Source organism: Leptopilina boulardi, unplaced genomic scaffold, assembly GCF_019393585.1.
Source record: "Leptopilina boulardi isolate dan_hultmark-lab unplaced genomic scaffold, ZJU_Lbou_2.1 LbouV2_278, whole genome shotgun sequence".
In the NCBI taxonomy this organism is placed as follows: Eukaryota; Metazoa; Arthropoda; class Insecta; order Hymenoptera; family Figitidae; genus Leptopilina; species Leptopilina boulardi.
The window spans coordinates 2065527-2084457 of NW_026137838.1; the positions used below are offsets into that span (position 1 = coordinate 2065527).

Sequence of the window (18931 nt, forward strand, 5' to 3'; positions counted from 1 at the left end):
TATTTTGGAAAAATTTTCGAAAAATTAAATTTGCGAGATAATCGTTCGGGAATACCGCTAAAGTCTTAACCCGGGAGTCTCGAACAAAAAATGTATGGCGCACTTTTTGATTGGTCCAGCGGATGCTGAGCTACACTTAAAAATATTTTGGAAAAATTTTCGAAAAATTAAATTTTCCAGATAATCGTTCGGGAATACCGCCAAAGTCTATAGCAAAAAGTAGGAACAAAAAATGTATGGCGCACTTTTTGATTGGTCCAGCGGATGCTGAGCTACACTAGAAAAAAAATTTGGAAAAAATTTAGAAAAATTAAATTTGCGAGATAATCGTTCCGGAATACCGCCAATAAAATAGGGAAAAAGTTTCGAACGAAATATGTATGGCGCACTTTATGATTGGTCCAGCGGATACTGAGCTACACTAGAAAACAAATTTGGAAAAATTTACGAAAAATTAAGTTCGCGAGATAATGTCTCGGGAATACCGCCAAAAAAATAGGGAAAAAGTTTCGAACAAAATATGTATGGCGCACTTTTTGATTGGTCCAGTGGATGCTGAGCTACACTTAAAAATATTTTGGAAAAATTTTCGAAAAACTAAATTTGCGAGATAATCGTTCGGGAATACCGCCATAATGATTAGAAGAAAGTTCTGAACAAAAAATGTATGGCGCACTTTTTGATTGGTCCAGCGGATGCTGAGCTACACTAGAAAACAAATTTGGAGAAAATTTAGAAAAATTAAATTTGCAAAATAATCGTTCCGGAATACCGCCAATAAAATAGGGAAAAAGTTTCGAACAAAATATGTATGGCGCACTTTTTGATTGGTCCAGTGGATGCTGAGATACACTTAAAAATATTTTGGAAAAATTTCGAAAAATTAAATTCGCTAGATAATCGTTCGGGAATAACGCCATAATGATTAGAAGAAAGTTCTGAACAAAAAATGTATGGCGCACTTTTTGATTGGTCCAGCGGATGCTGAGCTACACTAGAAAACAAATTTGGAAAAAATTTAGAAAAATTAAATTTGCGAGATACTCGTTCCGGAATACCGCCATAGTGATTAGAAGAAAGTTCTGAACAAAAAATGTATGGCGCACTTTTTGATTGGTCCAGTGGATGCTGAGCTACACTTAAAAATATTTTGGAAAAATTTTCGAAAAATTAAATTTGCGAGATAATCGTTCGGGAATACCGCCATAATGATTAGAAGAAAGTTCTGAACAAAAAATGTATGGCGCACTTTTTGATTGGTCCAGCGGATGCTGAGCTACACTAGAAAACAAATTTGGAAAAAATTTAGAAAAATTAAATTTGCGAGATACTCGTTCCGGAATACCGCCAATAAAATAGGGAAAAAGTTTTGAACAAAATATGTATGGCGCACTTTTTGATTGGTCCAGTGGATGCTGAGCTACACTTAAAAATATTTTGGAAAAATTTTCGAAAAATTAAATTTGCGAGATAATCGTTCGGGAATTCCGCCATAGTGATTAGAAGAAAGTTCTGAACAAAAAATGTATGGCGCACTTTTTGATTGGTCCAGCGGATGCTGAGCTACACTCAGATAAATTTTTTAAAAAATTTCGAAAAATTAAATTTGCGAGATAATTGATCGGGAATACCGCCAAAGTCTTAACCCGGGAGTCTCGAACAAAAAATATATGGGGCACTTTTTGATTAGTCCAGCGGATGCTGAGCTACACTTAAAAATATTTTGGAAAAATTTTCGAAATATTAAATTTTCCAGATAATCGTTCGGGAATACCGCCAAAGTCTTTAGCAAAAAGTAGCGAACAAAAAATGTATGTCGCACTTTTTGATTGGTCCAGCGGATGCTGAGCTACACTAGAAAACAAATTTGGAAAAATTTTAGAAAAATTAAATTTGCGAGATAATCGTTCTGGAATACCGCCAATAAAATAGGAAAAAAGTTTTGAACAAAATATGTATGGCGCACTTTTTGATTGGTCCAGTGGATGCTGAGCTGCACTTAAAAATATTTTGGAAAAATTTCGAAAAATTAAATTTTCCAGATAATCGTTCGGGAATACCGCCAAAGTCTTTAGCAAAAAGTAGCGAACAAAAAATGTATGGCGCACTTTTTGATTGGTCCAGCGGATGCTGAGCTACACTAGAAAACAAATTTGGAAAAAATTTAGAAAAATTAAATTTGCAAGATAATCGTTCTGGAATACCGCCTATAAAATAGGGAAAAAGTTTCGAACAAAATATTTATGGCGCACTTTTTGATTGGTCCAGTGGATGCTGAGCTACACTTAAAAATATTTTGGAAAAATTTCGAAAAATTAAATTTTCCAGATAATCGTTCGGGAATACCGTCAAATTCTTTAGCAAAAAGTAGCGAACAAAAAATGTATGGCGCACTTTTTGATTGGTCCAGCGGATGCTGAGCTACACTAGAAAACAAATTTGGAAAAAATTTAGAAAAATTAAATTTGCAAGATAATCGTTCTGGAATACCGCCTATAAAATAGGGAAAAAGTTTCGAACAAAATATTTATGGCGCACTTTTTGATTGGTCCAGTGGATGCTGAGCTACACTTAAAAATATTTTGGAAAAATTTTCGAAAAATTAAATTTTCCAGATAATCGTTCGGGAATACCGCCAATAAAATAGGAAAAAAGTTTCGAACAAAATATGTATGGCGCACTTTTTGATTGGTCCAGTGGATGCTGAGCTGCACTTAAAAATATTTTGGAAAAATTTCGAAAAATTAAATTTTCCAGATAATCGTTCGGGAATACCGCCAAAGTCTTTAGCAAAAAGTAGCGAACAAAAAATGTATGGCGCACTTTTAGATTGGTCCAGCGGATGCTGAGCTACACTAGAATACAAATTTGGAAAAAATTTAGAAAAATTAAATTTGCGAGATAATCGTTCCGGAATACCGCCAATAAAATAGGGAAAAAGTTTTGAACAAAATATGTATAGCGCACTTTTTGATTGGTCCAGTGGATGCTGAGCTACACTTAAAAATATTTTGGAAAAATTTTCGAAAAATTAAATTTGCGAGATAATTGATCGGGAATACCGCCATAATGATTAGAAGAAAGTTCTGAACAAAAAATGTATGGCGCACTTTTTGATTGGTCCAGTGGATGCTGAGCTGCACTTAAAAATATTTTGGAAAAATTTCGAAAAATTAAATTTTCCAGATAATCGTTCGGGAATACCGCCAAAGTCTTTAGCAAAAAGTAGCGAACAAAAAATGTATGGCGCACTTTTTGATTGGTCCAGCGGATGCTGAGCTACACTAGAATACAAATTTGGAAAAAATTTAGAAAAATTAAATTTGCAAGATAATCGTTCTGGAATACCGCCTATAAAATAGGGAAAAAGTTTCGAACAAAATATTTATGGCGCACTTTTTGATTGGTCCAGTGGATGCTGAGCTACACTTAAAAATATTTTGGAAAAATTTTCGAAAAATTAAATTTTCCAGATAATCGTTCGGGAATACCGCCAATAAAATAGGGAAAAAGTTTCGAACAAAATATGTATGGCGGACTTTTTGATTGGTCCAGTGGATGCTAAGCTGCACTTAAAAATATTTTGGAAAAATTTCGAAAAATTAAATTTTCCAGATAATCGTTCGGGAATACCGCCAAAGTCTTTAGCAAAAAGTAGCGAACAAAAAATGTATGGCGCACTTTTAGATTGGTCCAGCGGATGCTGAGCTACACTAGAATACAAATTTGGAAAAAATTTAGAAAAATTAAATTTGCGAGATAATCGTTCCGGAATACCGCCAATAAAATAGGGAAAAAGTTTTGAACAAAATATGTATAGCGCACTTTTTGATTGGTCCAGTGGATGCTGAGCTACACTTAAAAATATTTTGGAAAAATTTTCGAAAAATTAAATTTGCGAGATAATTGATCGGGAATACCGCCATAATGATTAGAAGAAAGTTCTGAACAAAAAATGTATGGCGCACTTTTTGATTGGTCCAGTGGATGCTGAGCTGCACTTAAAAATATTTTGGAAAAATTTCGAAAAATTAAATTTTCCAGATAATCGTTCGGGAATACCGCCAAAGTCTTTAGCAAAAAGTAGCGAACAAAAAATGTATGGCGCACTTTTTGATTGGTCCAGTGGATGCTGAGCTACACTTAAAAATATTTTGGAAAAATTTTCGAAAAATTAAATTTTCCAGATAATCGTTCGGGAATACCGCCAATAAAATAGGGAAAAAGTTTCGAACAAAATATGTATGGCGGACTTTTTGATTGGTCCAGTGGATGCTGAGCTGCACTAGAAAACAAATTTGGAAAAAATTTAGAAAAATTAAATTTGCGAGATACTCGTTCCGGAATACCGCCAATAAAATAGGGAAAAAGTTTTGAACAAAATATGTATGGCGCAATTTTTGATTGGTCCAGTGGATGCTGAGCTACACTTAAAAATATTTTGGAAAAATTTTCGAAAAATTAAATTTTCCAGATAATCGTTCGGGAATACCGCCAAAGTCTTTAGCAAAAAGTAGCGAACAAAAAATGTATGGCGCACTTTTTGATTGGTCCAGCGGATGCTGAGCTACACTAGAAAACAAATTTGGAAAAAATTTAGAAAAATTAAATTTGCGAGATACTCGTTCCGGAATACCGCCAATAAAATAGGGAAAAAGTTTCGAACAAAATATGTATGGCGCACTTTTTGATTGGTCCAGCGGATGCTGAGCTACACTTAAAAATATTTTGGAAAAATTTTCGAAAAATTAAATTTTCCAGATAATCGTTCGGGATTACCGCCAAAGTCTTTAGCAAAAAGTAGCGAACAAAAAATGTATGGCGCACTTTTTGATTGGTCCAGTGGATGCTGAGCTACACTTAAAAATATTTTGGAAAAATATTCGAAAAATTAAATTTGCGAGATAATCGTTCGGGAATACCGCTAAAGTCTTAACCCGGGAGTGTCGAACAAAAAATGTATGGCGCACTTTTTGATTGGTCCAGCGGATGCTGAGCTACACTTAAAAATATTTTGGAAAAATTTTCGAAATATTAAATTTTCCAGATAATCGTTCGGGAATACCGCCAAAGTCTTTAGCAAAAAGTAGCGAACAAAAAATGTATGGCGCACTTTTTGATTGGTCCAGCGGATGCTGAGCTACACTCAGATAAATTTTTTAAAAAATGTCGAAAAATTAAATTTGCGAGATAATTGATCGGGAATACCGCTAAAGTCTTAACCCGGGAGTCTCGAACAAAAAATGTATGGCGCACTTTTTGATTGGTCCAGCGGATGCTGAGCTACACTCAGATAAATTTTTTAAAAAATGTCGAAAAATTAAATTTGCGAGATAATTGATCGGGAATACCGCCAAAGTCTTAACCCGGGAGTCTCGAACAAAAAATGTATGGGGCACTTTTTGATTGGTCCAGCGGATGCTGAGCTACACTCAGATAAATTTTTTAAAAAATGTCGAAAAATTAAATTTGCGAGATAATTGATCGGGAATACCGCCAAAGTCTTAACCCGGGAGTCTCGAACAAAAAATGTATGGGGCACTTTTTGATTGGTCCAGCGGATGCTGAGCTACACTTAAAAATATTTTGGAAAAATTTTCAAAAAATTAAATTTTCCAGATAATCGTTCGGGAATACCGCCAAAGTCTTTAGCAAAAAGTAGCGAACAAAAAATGTATGGCGCACTTTTTGATTAGTCCAGCGGATGCTGAGCTACACTAGAATACAAATTTGGAAAAAATTTAGAAAAATTAAATTTGCGAGATAATCGTTCCGGAATACCGCCAATAAAATAGGGAAAAAGTTTTGAACAAAATATGTATAGCGCACTTTTTGATTGGTCCAGTGGATGCTGAGCTACACTTAAAAATATTTTGGAAAAATTTTCGAAAAATTAAATTTGCGAGATAATTGATCGGGAATACCGCCATAATGATTAGAAGAAAGTTCTGAACAAAAAATGTATGGGGCACTTTTTGATTGGTCCAGCGGATGCTGAGCTACACTAGAAAACAAATTTGGAAAAAATTTAGAAAAATTAAATTTGCGAGATACTCGTTCCGGAATACCGCCAATAAAATAGGGAAAAAGTTTTGAACAAAATATGTATGGCGCAATTTTTGATTGGTCCAGTGGATGCTGAGCTACACTTAAAAATATTTTGGAAAAATTTTCGAAAAATTAAATTTGCGAGATAATCGTTCGGGAATTCCGCCATAGTGATTAGAAGAAAGTTTTGAACAAAATATGTATAGCGCACTTTTTGATTGGTCCAGTGGATGCTGAGCTACACTTAAAAATATTTTGGAAAAATTTTCGAAAAATTAAATTTGCGAGATAATTGATCGGGAATACCGCCATAATGATTAGAAGAAAGTTCTGAACAAAAAATGTATGGCGCACTTTTTGATTGGTCCAGCGGATGCTGAGCTACACTAGAAAACAAATTTGGAAAAAATTTAGAAAAATTAAATTTGCGAGATACTCGTTCCGGAATACCGCCAATAAAATAGGGAAAAAGTTTCGAACAAAATATGTATGGCGCACTTTTTGATTGGTCTAGTGGATGCTGAGCTACACTTAAAAATATTTTGGAAAAATTTTCGAAAAATTAAATTTTCCAGATAATCGTTCGGGAATACCGCCAAAGTCTTTAGCAAAAAGTAGCGAACAAAAAATGTATGGCGCACTTTTTGATTGGTCCAGCGGATGCTGAGCTACACTAGAAAACAAATTTGGAAAAAATTTAGAAAAATTAAATTTGCAAGATAATCGTTCTGGAATACCGCCTATAAAATAGGGAAAAAGTTTCGAACAAAATATTTATGGCGCACTTTTTGATTGGTCCAGCGGATGCTGAGCTACACTCAGATAAATTTTTTAAAAAATGTCGAAAAATTAAATTTGCGAGATAATCGTTCGGGAATACCGCTAAAGTCTTAACCCGGGAGTCTCGAACAAAAAATGTATGGGGCACTTTTTGATTGGTCCAGCGGATGCTGAGCTACACTTAAAAATATTTTGGAAAAATTTTCGAAAAATTAAATTTTCCAGATAATCGTTCGGGATTACCGCCAAAGTCTTTAGCAAAAAGTAGCGAACAAAAAATGTATGGCGCACTTTTTGATTGGTCCAGTGGATGCTGAGCTACACTTAAAAATATTTTGGAAAAATATTCGAAAAATTAAATTTGCGAGATAATCGTTCGGGAATACCGCTAAAGTCTTAACCCGGGAGTCTCGAACAAAAAATGTATGGCGCACTTTTTGATTGGTCCAGCGGATGCTGAGCTACACTTAAAAATATTTTGGAAAAATTTTCGAAAAATTAAATTTTCCAAACAATCGTTCGGGAATACCACCAAAGTCTTTAGCAAAAAGTAGCGAACAAAAAATATATGGGGCACTTTTTGATTGGTCCAGCGGATGCTGAGCTACACTTAAAAATATTTTGGAAAAATTTTCGAAATATTAAATTTTCCAGATAATCGTTCGGGAATACCGCCAAAGTCTTTAGCAAAAAGTAGCGAACAAAAAATGTATGGCGCACTTTTTGATTGGTCCAGCGGATGCTGAGCTACACTCAGATAAATTTTTTAAAAAATGTCGAAAAATTAAATTTGCGAGATAATTGATCGGGAATACCGCTAAAGTCTTAACCCGGGAGTCTCGAACAAAAAATGTATGGCGCACTTTTTGATTGGTCCAGCGGATGCTGAGCTACACTCAGATAAATTTTTTAAAAAATGTCGAAAAATTAAATTTGCGAGATAATTGATCGGGAATACCGCCAAAGTCTTAACCCGGGAGTCTCGAACAAAAAATGTATGGGGCACTTTTTGATTGGTCCAGCGGATGCTGAGCTACACTCAGATAAATTTTTTAAAAAATGTCGAAAAATTAAATTTGCGAGATAATTGATCGGGAATACCGCCAAAGTCTTAACCCGGGAGTCTCGAACAAAAAATGTATGGGGCACTTTTTGATTGGTCCAGCGGATGCTGAGCTACACTTAAAAATATTTTGGAAAAATTTTCAAAAAATTAAATTTTCCAGATAATCGTTCGGGAATACCGCCAAAGTCTTTAGCAAAAAGTAGCGAACAAAAAATGTATGGCGCACTTTTTGATTGGTCCTACGGATGCTGAGCTACACTAGAAAACAAATTTGGAAAAAATTTAGAAAAATTAAATTTGCAAGATAATCGTTCTGGAATACCGCCAATAAAATAGGGAAAAAGTTTCGAACAAAATATGTATGGCGCACTTTTTGATTGGTCCAGCGGATGCTGAGCTACACTAGAAAACAAATTTGGAAAAAATTTAGAAAAATTAAATTTGCAAGATAATCGTTCTGGAATACCGCCTATAAAATAGGGAAAAAGTTTCGAACAAAATATTTATGGCGCACTTTTTGATTGGTCCAGCGGATGCTGAGCTACACTCAGATAAATTTTTTAAAAAATGTCGAAAAATTAAATTTGCGAGATAATCGTTCGGGAATACCGCTAAAGTCTTAACCCGGGAGTCTCGAACAAAAAATGTATGGGGCACTTTTTGATTGGTCCAGCGGATGCTGAGCTACACTTAAAAATATTTTGGAAAAATTTTCGAAAAATTAAATTTTCCAGATAATCGTTCGGGATTACCGCCAAAGTCTTTAGCAAAAAGTAGCGAACAAAAAATGTATGGCGCACTTTTTGATTGGTCCAGTGGATGCTGAGCTACACTTAAAAATATTTTGGAAAAATATTCGAAAAATTAAATTTGCGAGATAATCGTTCGGGAATACCGCTAAAGTCTTAACCCGGGAGTCTCGAACAAAAAATGTATGGCGCACTTTTTGATTGGTCCAGCGGATGCTGAGCTACACTTAAAAATATTTTGGAAAAATTTTCGAAAAATTAAATTTTCCAAACAATCGTTCGGGAATACCACCAAAGTCTTTAGCAAAAAGTAGCGAACAAAAAATATATGGGGCACTTTTTGATTGGTCCAGCGGATGCTGAGCTACACTTAAAAATATTTTGGAAAAATTTTCGAAATATTAAATTTTCCAGATAATCGTTCGGGAATACCGCCAAAGTCTTTAGCAAAAAGTAGCGAACAAAAAATGTATGGCGCACTTTTTGATTGGTCCAGCGGATGCTGAGCTACACTCAGATAAATTTTTTAAAAAATGTCGAAAAATTAAATTTGCGAGATAATTGATCGGGAATACCGCTAAAGTCTTAACCCGGGAGTCTCGAACAAAAAATGTATGGCGCACTTTTTGATTGGTCCAGCGGATGCTGAGCTACACTCAGATAAATTTTTTAAAAAATGTCGAAAAATTAAATTTGCGAGATAATTGATCGGGAATACCGCCAAAGTCTTAACCCGGGAGTCTCGAACAAAAAATGTATGGGGCACTTTTTGATTGGTCCAGCGGATGCTGAGCTACACTCAGATAAATTTTTTAAAAAATGTCGAAAAATTAAATTTGCGAGATAATTGATCGGGAATACCGCCAAAGTCTTAACCCGGGAGTCTCGAACAAAAAATGTATGGGGCACTTTTTGATTGGTCCAGCGGATGCTGAGCTACACTTAAAAATATTTTGGAAAAATTTTCAAAAAATTAAATTTTCCAGATAATCGTTCGGGAATACCGCCAAAGTCTTTAGCAAAAAGTAGCGAACAAAAAATGTATGGCGCACTTTTTGATTGGTCCTACGGATGCTGAGCTACACTAGAAAACAAATTTGGAAAAAATTTAGAAAAATTAAATTTGCAAGATAATCGTTCTGGAATACCGCCAATAAAATAGGGAAAAAGTTTCGAACAAAATATGTATGGCGCACTTTTTGATTGGTCCAGTGGATGCTGAGCTACACTTAAAAATATTTTGGAAAAATTTTCGAAAAATTAAATTTGCGAGATCATCGTTCGGGAATACCGCCATAATGATTAGAAGAAAGTTCTGAACAAAAAATGTATGGGGCACTTTTTGATTGGTCCAGCGGATGCTGAGCTACACTTAAAAATATTTTGGAAAAATTTTCGAAAAATTAAATTTTCCAGATAATCGTTCGGGAATACCGCCAAAGTCTTTAGCAAAAAGTAGCGAACAAAAAATGTATGGCGCACTTTTTGATTGGTCCAGCGGATGCTGAGCTACACTAGAAAACAAATTTGGAAAAAATTTAGAAAAATTAAATTTGCGAGATAATCGTTCCGGAATACCGCCAATAAAATAGGGAAAAAGGTTCGAACAAAATATGTATGGCGCACTTTTTGATTGGTCCAGTGGATGCTGAGCTGCACTTAAAAATATTTTGGAAAAATTTCGAAAAATTAAATTTTCCAGATAATCGTTCGGGAATACCGCCAAAGTCTTTAGCAAAAAGTAGCGAACAAAAAATGTATGGCGCACTTTTAGATTGGTCCAGCGGATGCTGAGCTACACTAGAAAAAAAATTTGGAAAAAATTTAGAAAAATTAAATTTGCAAAATAATCGTTCCGGAATACCGCCAATAAAATAGGGAAAAAGTTTCGAACAAAATATGTATGGCGCACTTTTTTGATTGGTCCAGTGGATGCTGAGCTACACTTAAAAACATTTTGGAAAATTTTTCAAAAAATTAAATTTCAGAGATAATCGCTCGGGAATACCACCAAAAAAATAGTCAAAAAGTTTGGAACCGAAAATATATGGCGCACTTTCTGATTGGTCCAGCGGATGCTGAGCTACACTTGAAAATATTTTGGAAAAATTTTCGAAAAAATTAAATTTTTCAGATAATCGTTCGGGAATACCGCCAAATTTTTTAGATAAAAGTAGCGAACAAAAAATGTATAGCGCCCTTTTTATTGGTTCAGCGGATGCTGAAGTAGGTTAACATAAATTTTGGTATTTTTTGAAAAAATTTCGATTTTTTAAATTCTTGAGATATTTCCTCTCAATTGCAAAAAAAAAATATATTATTTTAATTTATACAATGTGGACAAATTGATTCGACTATATAAAAATTTTGTCGACTTGGATGGAATAGTTCCGAATAATAATAGATAAAATTTAGCACACTGTACCAATTTAAAAAAGTTTTCCCCGTTTCGTTTGCGCGAAACGAAAGTTTAAAAATGTAGAATAGCTTGCTTTTATGTTGAGACGTTGACATTTTTCACTGAAGCTGACAAAAGGAAATGGCCTTTGTCGGAACTGTAATCTTGGGTAAAGAGAAGATTAATTGCTCGACTGAAAGTCGTCAGGGAAGCATTTTGGTATTCCGTAAATGGTTGAATCAAGACTGTGGGTGTCGCATCATAAATTTCTTCTAAATAAAAAAGAGCTAAAGCCTAAAACTGTTGGATCATAAAAAGCTTTATGATATATATCATGATATTCCCGATATTACAATCTTTGTGTCTTATCATTTTCTTTTAATAAAATTTTCCTCTATTTTTCATCAAATTACCTATAGAGGTAATTTTAATCCTAATAATGATTAGAATTATTTTCGTTTTGAGTAATTTTTGATAAAATATGTTTTGCAAAGGAAGTGATTTAATTATTCAATTAAATAAAAACAAGACAATAAAATTGACAGATATTATTATACGGAATGTTCAAATTAAAACAAAGGAATTAATTACATTTACTCAACTAAGTACAGTTTATTAGCAATTCAATTCGACAAATTAACATGTCAACTGCAAAATTATTTATATATAATTTGATTATTTCACAGTTAAATGAAACAACGTGATACGTCAATAAAAGAGATTTTGTTAAATGCCACAAATTAAAAATTTTAAATATAGAAATATCAAAAATACACTGAAAAAAAATTTCATTTGATTCAAATAATCAGTTACTTTAAGTAAATATTTACTCGAGCTAAATAATTTTTTCGAAATTTTTTTATAAGATTCAGCTAATGATTTACTTAATAATTCTTTAGCTAGTTTGATGAGGAAAAAATTTATCTCGTGAACAAAAAAAATAAGTACACAAACATGAAATTTAGTCAGTGAAATGAGCATTTTAATCATGATTGCAAGCTAGTTGTTTGCCAGATCTTTGAAGACAGAAATTTCCTTTGAATAAGAGAGAGTGAGTGAACTAAAATGTCAACAAAGTTTCTCGAAGAGCGGGAAAGCAGCAGAAATTTAACATGGTTTCTCTCTCAATTTTTTTTTTTCTATTTTTTTTTGCCTATTTTGAGAGAGTCATTATACAAACCCATGTATAACAGAACGATTCACAAGCCCCTGGAAAATCCACGATTACCACCCGCTACGTTAATAACAGTTGCCGATAAGCCAATTAGTTTGTGACATGTGCTGATATTCGTTCTCGCGCCCTATGCCTGCTACTGGCGTGTATAAATGTATACAAATAAATAAATTCACAGGATATTGCTTGGGGTTTCGACGCGATTTTTAATCGAGGTAAAATTCAAACGTAACACGCGCGCGTCGTATTGATAGAACGATTCCATTCGTTGCACTTTACCGAACTCTATATAATCTAAAAATTACTAATTGCCAACGTATATATACACACAAATAAGGTGGTTGGGGGAAAAAAAAAAAAAACTAAAACAAACGAGAAAATTTAAATAAAACAAAAAATGTTTTTCCCATCTGTTATTTGATTGATGGACATTTGATTACGTCGTATTTTACAAAACAACCTGTCTACATACGATTTATAGGCTTGAAAAAAAAAAATTTTAAAAGACATATTTCTCAACAATTTAATTAACCTGTCAATATAAATACACCTTTAAATTGATCAACTAATTACATCTTTGAAATCAGTATTGCAATTAATCCAACCAGTCAATTTTCTATCAGAAGCGTCAGAGCAAATATATTTCTTTATTAATTATAATCTCTTCTATTAATTTAAAATTAAATAAAATTTAAATACAAATACAATAATTTTATTGTTAATTATTTGAAATAAAATACTATTTAATAATTGAAAATTGGGATTTTTAACATTTACAGAAAACTCGATATTCAATATGTATTTTTCCTTTCTCTTTTTGATATATATATATATATATATATATATATATATATATATATATACAATAAAAGAAAGGAAAAGAAGCTAGGTAAAGATTGGAACTTTAAATCATAGGAAGCGAGGTACATATTCCATTTTCTCTTAGCAAACAAAATGTTTAAACTGTTCTTTTGATACTTTAAACAGAATTATATGTTTTTATAAGGTTTTGAGATTGAATATTTTATGTTCAGTTTTTATTTCGCAACTGTCTCTTTTATTTACAGTTATATAAATTTACGTTCTTTTAGATTCAAAAATTTTCCTCCTCTTTTTTTACATATACCTCTTCGACAAATTTATATATGTATTTTTATATTTTCATTTAACTTTTTATCATTTTACATTTGCGTTTATTTTTACAACAATTTTTTTTCCATTTTAATCCTTACATATTTTCTTTTACACTTAAATGTGTTTCACTTATTTTTCTTTTATATTTACATTTGTAATTTTACATTTTTATTTGTTATTTTCTGACGCTTCAGTAGTTTTTATATTATTGATGAAAAATAATTCTTTTAGTTCAAAAAAAAAAAAATTAAGCAAATTATTCTTAATTTTAATGAAAAATTTGAGAAATTAATTAGTTTAATCCAAAAGAAAAATGTATTTTAAATCCTACAATACGAAATTGAAGGAAATTATTTTTTAATAAATTAAAAACTCTCGAGGTACATTATTATTTCCTAGCTAGTATAAAGAAAAACAATTTTTTTTTTTTTGAAAATCTACATTAAGAAATGAAACTAAGAAGAAAAATAATGGAAAAATAGAAGTATGAGTTAATTAAAAAAAAAAATAAATAAACTCCGTTTTGTCGGGACGAATCTATTAAAATTTATTTTAAAGCCTTTCTTTTTCCCATCATTTCTTTTTCTCAAACGTAATATTTCTCGTTTTATGAGAATTTTTTTCGTTTTATTGCATGGATTCATTTCATCATATCGCTGAGGAACCATTCTGTTAGCTAATTAACTCCAGTTTTAATTTAAATGCTCAGTTTCAAAAAATAAAAGAAAGAAAAAGAAAGAATGGATGGAGACAGTTGAAAAAAATGTCGATATCTATCGTTAATTATTTTTCTAATTAGAAGACAATTGAATCGCGATTTTTTTTTTGATGGTGTGAAAATATATATAGATATAGGGTAAATTATCAATAAGTTTAGATCATTTTTTTTTCTAGATCCAAAAAAAAAATATTATTCCGAAAGAAAAAGTTTTTCTTTATTAATCCTTTATATTTAAGAGTAGTTCTCTATATAAATAACACGAATTTATGATTACGAGAAAAAGTTTTTGCAGGAGTTTTAAAATTAAAACTTATAAAAGTTCCGTTTGATTTGAAAACATTTTTTTAAAATTATTATTAGAAGTCGAAAAATATTATATTTTTAATTTTTCTGTACAGAATTTTTAGTTAGAAAAAAAGTACACTTATTTACCTGTACTCATTTGGTGAAGATGTAATACCGAGGGTGACCCAAGTTTGTGACCTGGGTGTTACTATTGACAGTACACTATCATTTAATTCTCATATTTCTGATGTTATAAGTAGAGCCCTTAGGTCGCTTGGCTTTGTGACAAGAAATGCATCCTTGTTTCGAAATGAACGTACTCTTAAAATTTTGTTTTTTACTTTTGTCATGAGTATATTGCAGTATGCGTCAATTATTTGGGTGCCATACTATGCATATTTGTTAATAAGATTGGAGCGTGTTCAAAATCGGTTTCTTCGGTTTGCGGCAAGACAATTGGGTATACCTTTCAATTTTTTTGAACATAATTATGATGAGCTACGAAATCGTTTGAATTTGCCCAAAATTGTCACTAGATTTTTATATTCAGATTTAATTTTTTTGTACAAGTTGTTAAATAATTTCACGAATTGTTCAGTACTTTTATCATCGATTAAATTCTTTGTACCTACGAAATCATCTAGATATCTTTCACTTTTTTATGTGCAGTATCACAAAACGAATTATGCGAAAAATTCTCTGATTGCAAGAATAAGCAGAGAGGCTAATACTAGTTCTGGTACGCTTGATTTTTTTGATGCCTCACTGACAAGGTTTATCTCTAGTCTGAGACAATTGTTATACAGCCAAGCCTAAGCGTTAAGTATATTACCTTAATTGGTTATATGTGATTAGGCTTTGTATGCCATTATTATTAAGTACTTCTGTACGAAAGGGTTTATTTGTAACCCGTTTATGTTTAAATAAATAAATAAATAAGTTAGTAAATTTTTATTTGGTAAAATTTTTATTTGGAAAAATTTCTCTTTACACTAATTTTTATTTAAAAGGCTTCTATTTTTACCAAATTTTAATTTAGCACAATTTTCATTTAATAGAATTTTAAGTACTTCGAATTTTTAAATTCTAGAATTTTCAATTCACCGAATTTAAATTTATCCAAATTTTAGTTTTTCCGAATTTTAATTTGTCCTAATTTTTATTTATACGAATTGTTATTTAATAGAATTTTTAAAACGCCGAATTTTCATTTATCCGCAATTGCCAAACAAATAATCGACAGAAAGATTTCAGCGCTGTTTTCAAAAATTAACCAATCACGAATTTCTTGATAATTTCTGATTGGTCAATTTTCAAAATCGCGTCAAAATAATTTTGTAGGTTATGTTTGTTCGGACGTTTCCAATTTCGGTCCAATGAAAAATCGGTTTATTAATAATTATATCAAATAACAATTCGTCGAATTAGAAATTTTGACATTTAAAAATTCGTAGCACATAAAATTCTATATAAATAATATATAATAATAATAATAATAATATAATTGAGTTAAGAATTTTTTTTTTTTTATCAAAACATTTAGTGGCTTTTTTTTCAGTGTAATGTACAATTAGAGGAGAATTCGAACGCGGTTTGATGGTGTGAATTGTGTTTATAAAGAGGGGGTAAATTGCTAAGTTTAGATAAACGTAAGTTTGAACGGAAAGGAATTAGAATCGGATTTAGAGTTAGACAGGAGGTAAGGTGAGATATGTTGTTTTGGATGTGAGGGAGGATAGGTGGTATGTGGTTAAATGCTTTAGGAAGATAGTAAGGGTAGGAAGGATTGACGGCATGAGAGAGAGAAAGAGAGAGGTGCATTAGAGTGGACTAGTCACCAGAATAGATTAGGGTAGAATTAGAATGTACAGTAGCGTATCAAACGAGAGGGGTTTCAAGAGACCAATTTCTTGAAATATGTATCTCAAGTGGCTCTTTTCTAAGAAAACATCAATTATGGTGTCCCATTTCCAAGTAGCTCAAAAGTTTATATATTTAACCCTCGATTTAACCCTTGTATACGAGAATACAAGCTAAAAATACACCAAAAGAAAAATCCAATTTTGTTCTATAAAAAAAAAACGTACGTCTTTTCTAAAATAATTATTTCGTTCTGTAATAACAAAAATCAAATTTTGTTCTCATTTAGAAAATACAAAAAAAAAGTAAATTTTGTATTTTCTAAAATAATTATATTTGGTTCTATAATCAAATTAAATCATTTTTCACAAATAATAATAAAATATAATTGTATTGAATTTTTGTATTTACATACCCATTTGTTGATAATTTTGATGAAAGATGCTGATAAAAAACTCACCCTGAAACAGAAAAATAAAAAATAATTAAAACATTTTTCGTTTATAAATAATGTATAATAATAAAATAATAATAACAATGAAATTCTGAACCCCAAGTTGGAACCAAAAAAAAAATTTCTACCACATTTTAGTTAAAATATAATATAAATATAATTTCTATTATGTATATAATAAAATGTAATCACAATATATAAAAAAAAATGTAATCATGATGTATAATAAAATATAATAACATCCATAAAACAAAAACTGTATGAAAACTTTTTTTTTTTTTTAATCTACCCACCATAATCGGAAGTGACGAAAAACAGTGGATGTCGAATTATTTTTTTTAGGGATAGATTTTTATTTTATCGAAAGAGGAGGGCAATAAAGCTCCACGTCTCTTGGCAGCGCGTACCATACATATATATATACATACACACATCCTTTGCCCGTGTATAATCATATTTTCCTATTTCAATCCGAAATGATTTAAACATGCAGGAACAAAAGTTATATATGGTAACATAGGTACTTGCTTGGGATTTGATTTGTTATGTAGAGGGATATTTCACTGAATAATAACAATTTATAATGTTTTAATAACGTAATATCCGTAGCTATTAAAAACCTCTCTCCGTATATCAAAATAAAGTTATTAAGCATAAGCTCGAGAAAAAAGAAAAATCTTTTTTTAATATGCCCTCTTCTGAATTTTAATCGTTTATATAAAAAAAAATTTAGAAGAAAAAAATTTTATTTTCAATTGTAAAATTAAATTTTAACAAAATATTTATTATTCTTATTATTATAGTATTATTATATTAATATATTATTATATTATAATATTATTACTATTATATTATTATTTTATTATTTTTATTATTATTATTATAGTTATTAAATTATTACTTGATTTTAATTTTTTCTATTTTCAGTACTAGTACTTTTTTTCAAAGGTTAAATTTTCATTCATTTCAACTTCAGAGGAATATTTTTTCGTACAGGTAAAAAAAATTCGTACTGATGAAAATTGAATAATCAAACTAGTGATCAATTTCCCTTTAATGTCACATACATACACGAAATTTTATATTGCCAAAAAAAAGTAATTTGTATTCCTCTCATTTTTTACCTCCCAAATACTCTTTTAATATATCGACACAGTTATCTTTTACAGAATTGCAACTCGTTATACTTATCTACTACAAAGATATCATCTTTTATATATATTATAGAGGCTTTACTTTTCTCACCAAAAATCTTTGATCCATATTGTCTATATACTTTGATCTATTTCTCTCTGCGATAAAAATTTGTTTTTTCCCCCTCACACAAATTTGATATACATTTTTTTTTCCAATCATTGATTTGTTCACACAGAAGTTTTTTTGATAAATTTCTCACTGATCAAATGCGTTTAAAAATGAGATGATATTTTTTCCTCATCCTTATCTGTATAGACATTTTTCTAGCCACCCTTGGAAAAGATGTTTCACACCCTTGTATATAAATTTTTTTTGAGGCTTTTTTTTTTTGTAATCGAAACTATTTTTTGGGTGAAAAAAAAACGAAAATAAATCGGGAAATTTTTTTTTATTGGAAAGAGGGGAGAGAGAGCGATTCAGAGGACTTGATCAAGATCATACATTCGAATTGTACAAGAGAAATAGGAGGAGGAGGGAGGTGGATATACACGTGTGGTTATATACCCTTCGGTGTAATATTTCGAGAGTCCCTGGGCCACGAATCCACGTTAGCGCTAAGAGATTGCTGGCCCCCATACCCTTGTCTGCCAGCTTTTCTCTCCCTCTCTTCCTCTTCCGTTCCATTGTAATCATGGAAACAATCATTTCTCTCTCTCTAACATCCATTTTCTCTCACTTTCTTCTCCGGTTGTTCGGCTTGACTCTCTTTCTCTCTCTCTCTCTCTCTTGCTTGCACTAAAAAGAGAGAACGGAGAGAGAGAGAGAGAGAAAGACTGAATCGTTATCTGTCCCTGTTCATCTGACAGTCGCCTCGCCGGTTGCGGGCTACCCTTTCACTCGCCTCCGCAGCAATCACCGATTTGTCTGAATAAGCCCCGGGCAAGTATATGCTCGTGCTCTACCCTGGGGAAACACCTCTCCCGATCCCGGCTAGCAGCTATACCCGCACCGACTCTGTCTCTCTCTTTCTCTCTCTCTCTCTCTCTCGCTCTCTCTCACCCTCCAAAATAGTTCCTCGGTGCTCATCGATGCTTAATGGAAACGAAAAGCTCGTGTTGGAAATCG

General features: G+C 31.8%; 2 protein-coding genes across 4 annotated transcripts in view; one reads left to right on the forward strand and one right to left on the reverse strand.

Moving 5' to 3' along the window:
• LOC127282067 (caldesmon-like) overlaps window positions 1-18931 on the reverse strand; it is a 329462-nt gene that overhangs the window by 281297 nt on the left and 29234 nt on the right. Inside the window, exon 4 of the transcript XR_007843138.1 lies at window positions 16631-16676. The gene's annotated coding sequence lies outside the window, so the exon portion shown is untranslated. The remainder of the gene's footprint in view (window positions 1-16630; window positions 16677-18931) is intronic.
• LOC127282074 (lachesin-like) overlaps window positions 1-18931 on the forward strand; it is a 121634-nt gene that overhangs the window by 65444 nt on the left and 37259 nt on the right. The window lies entirely within an intron of this gene.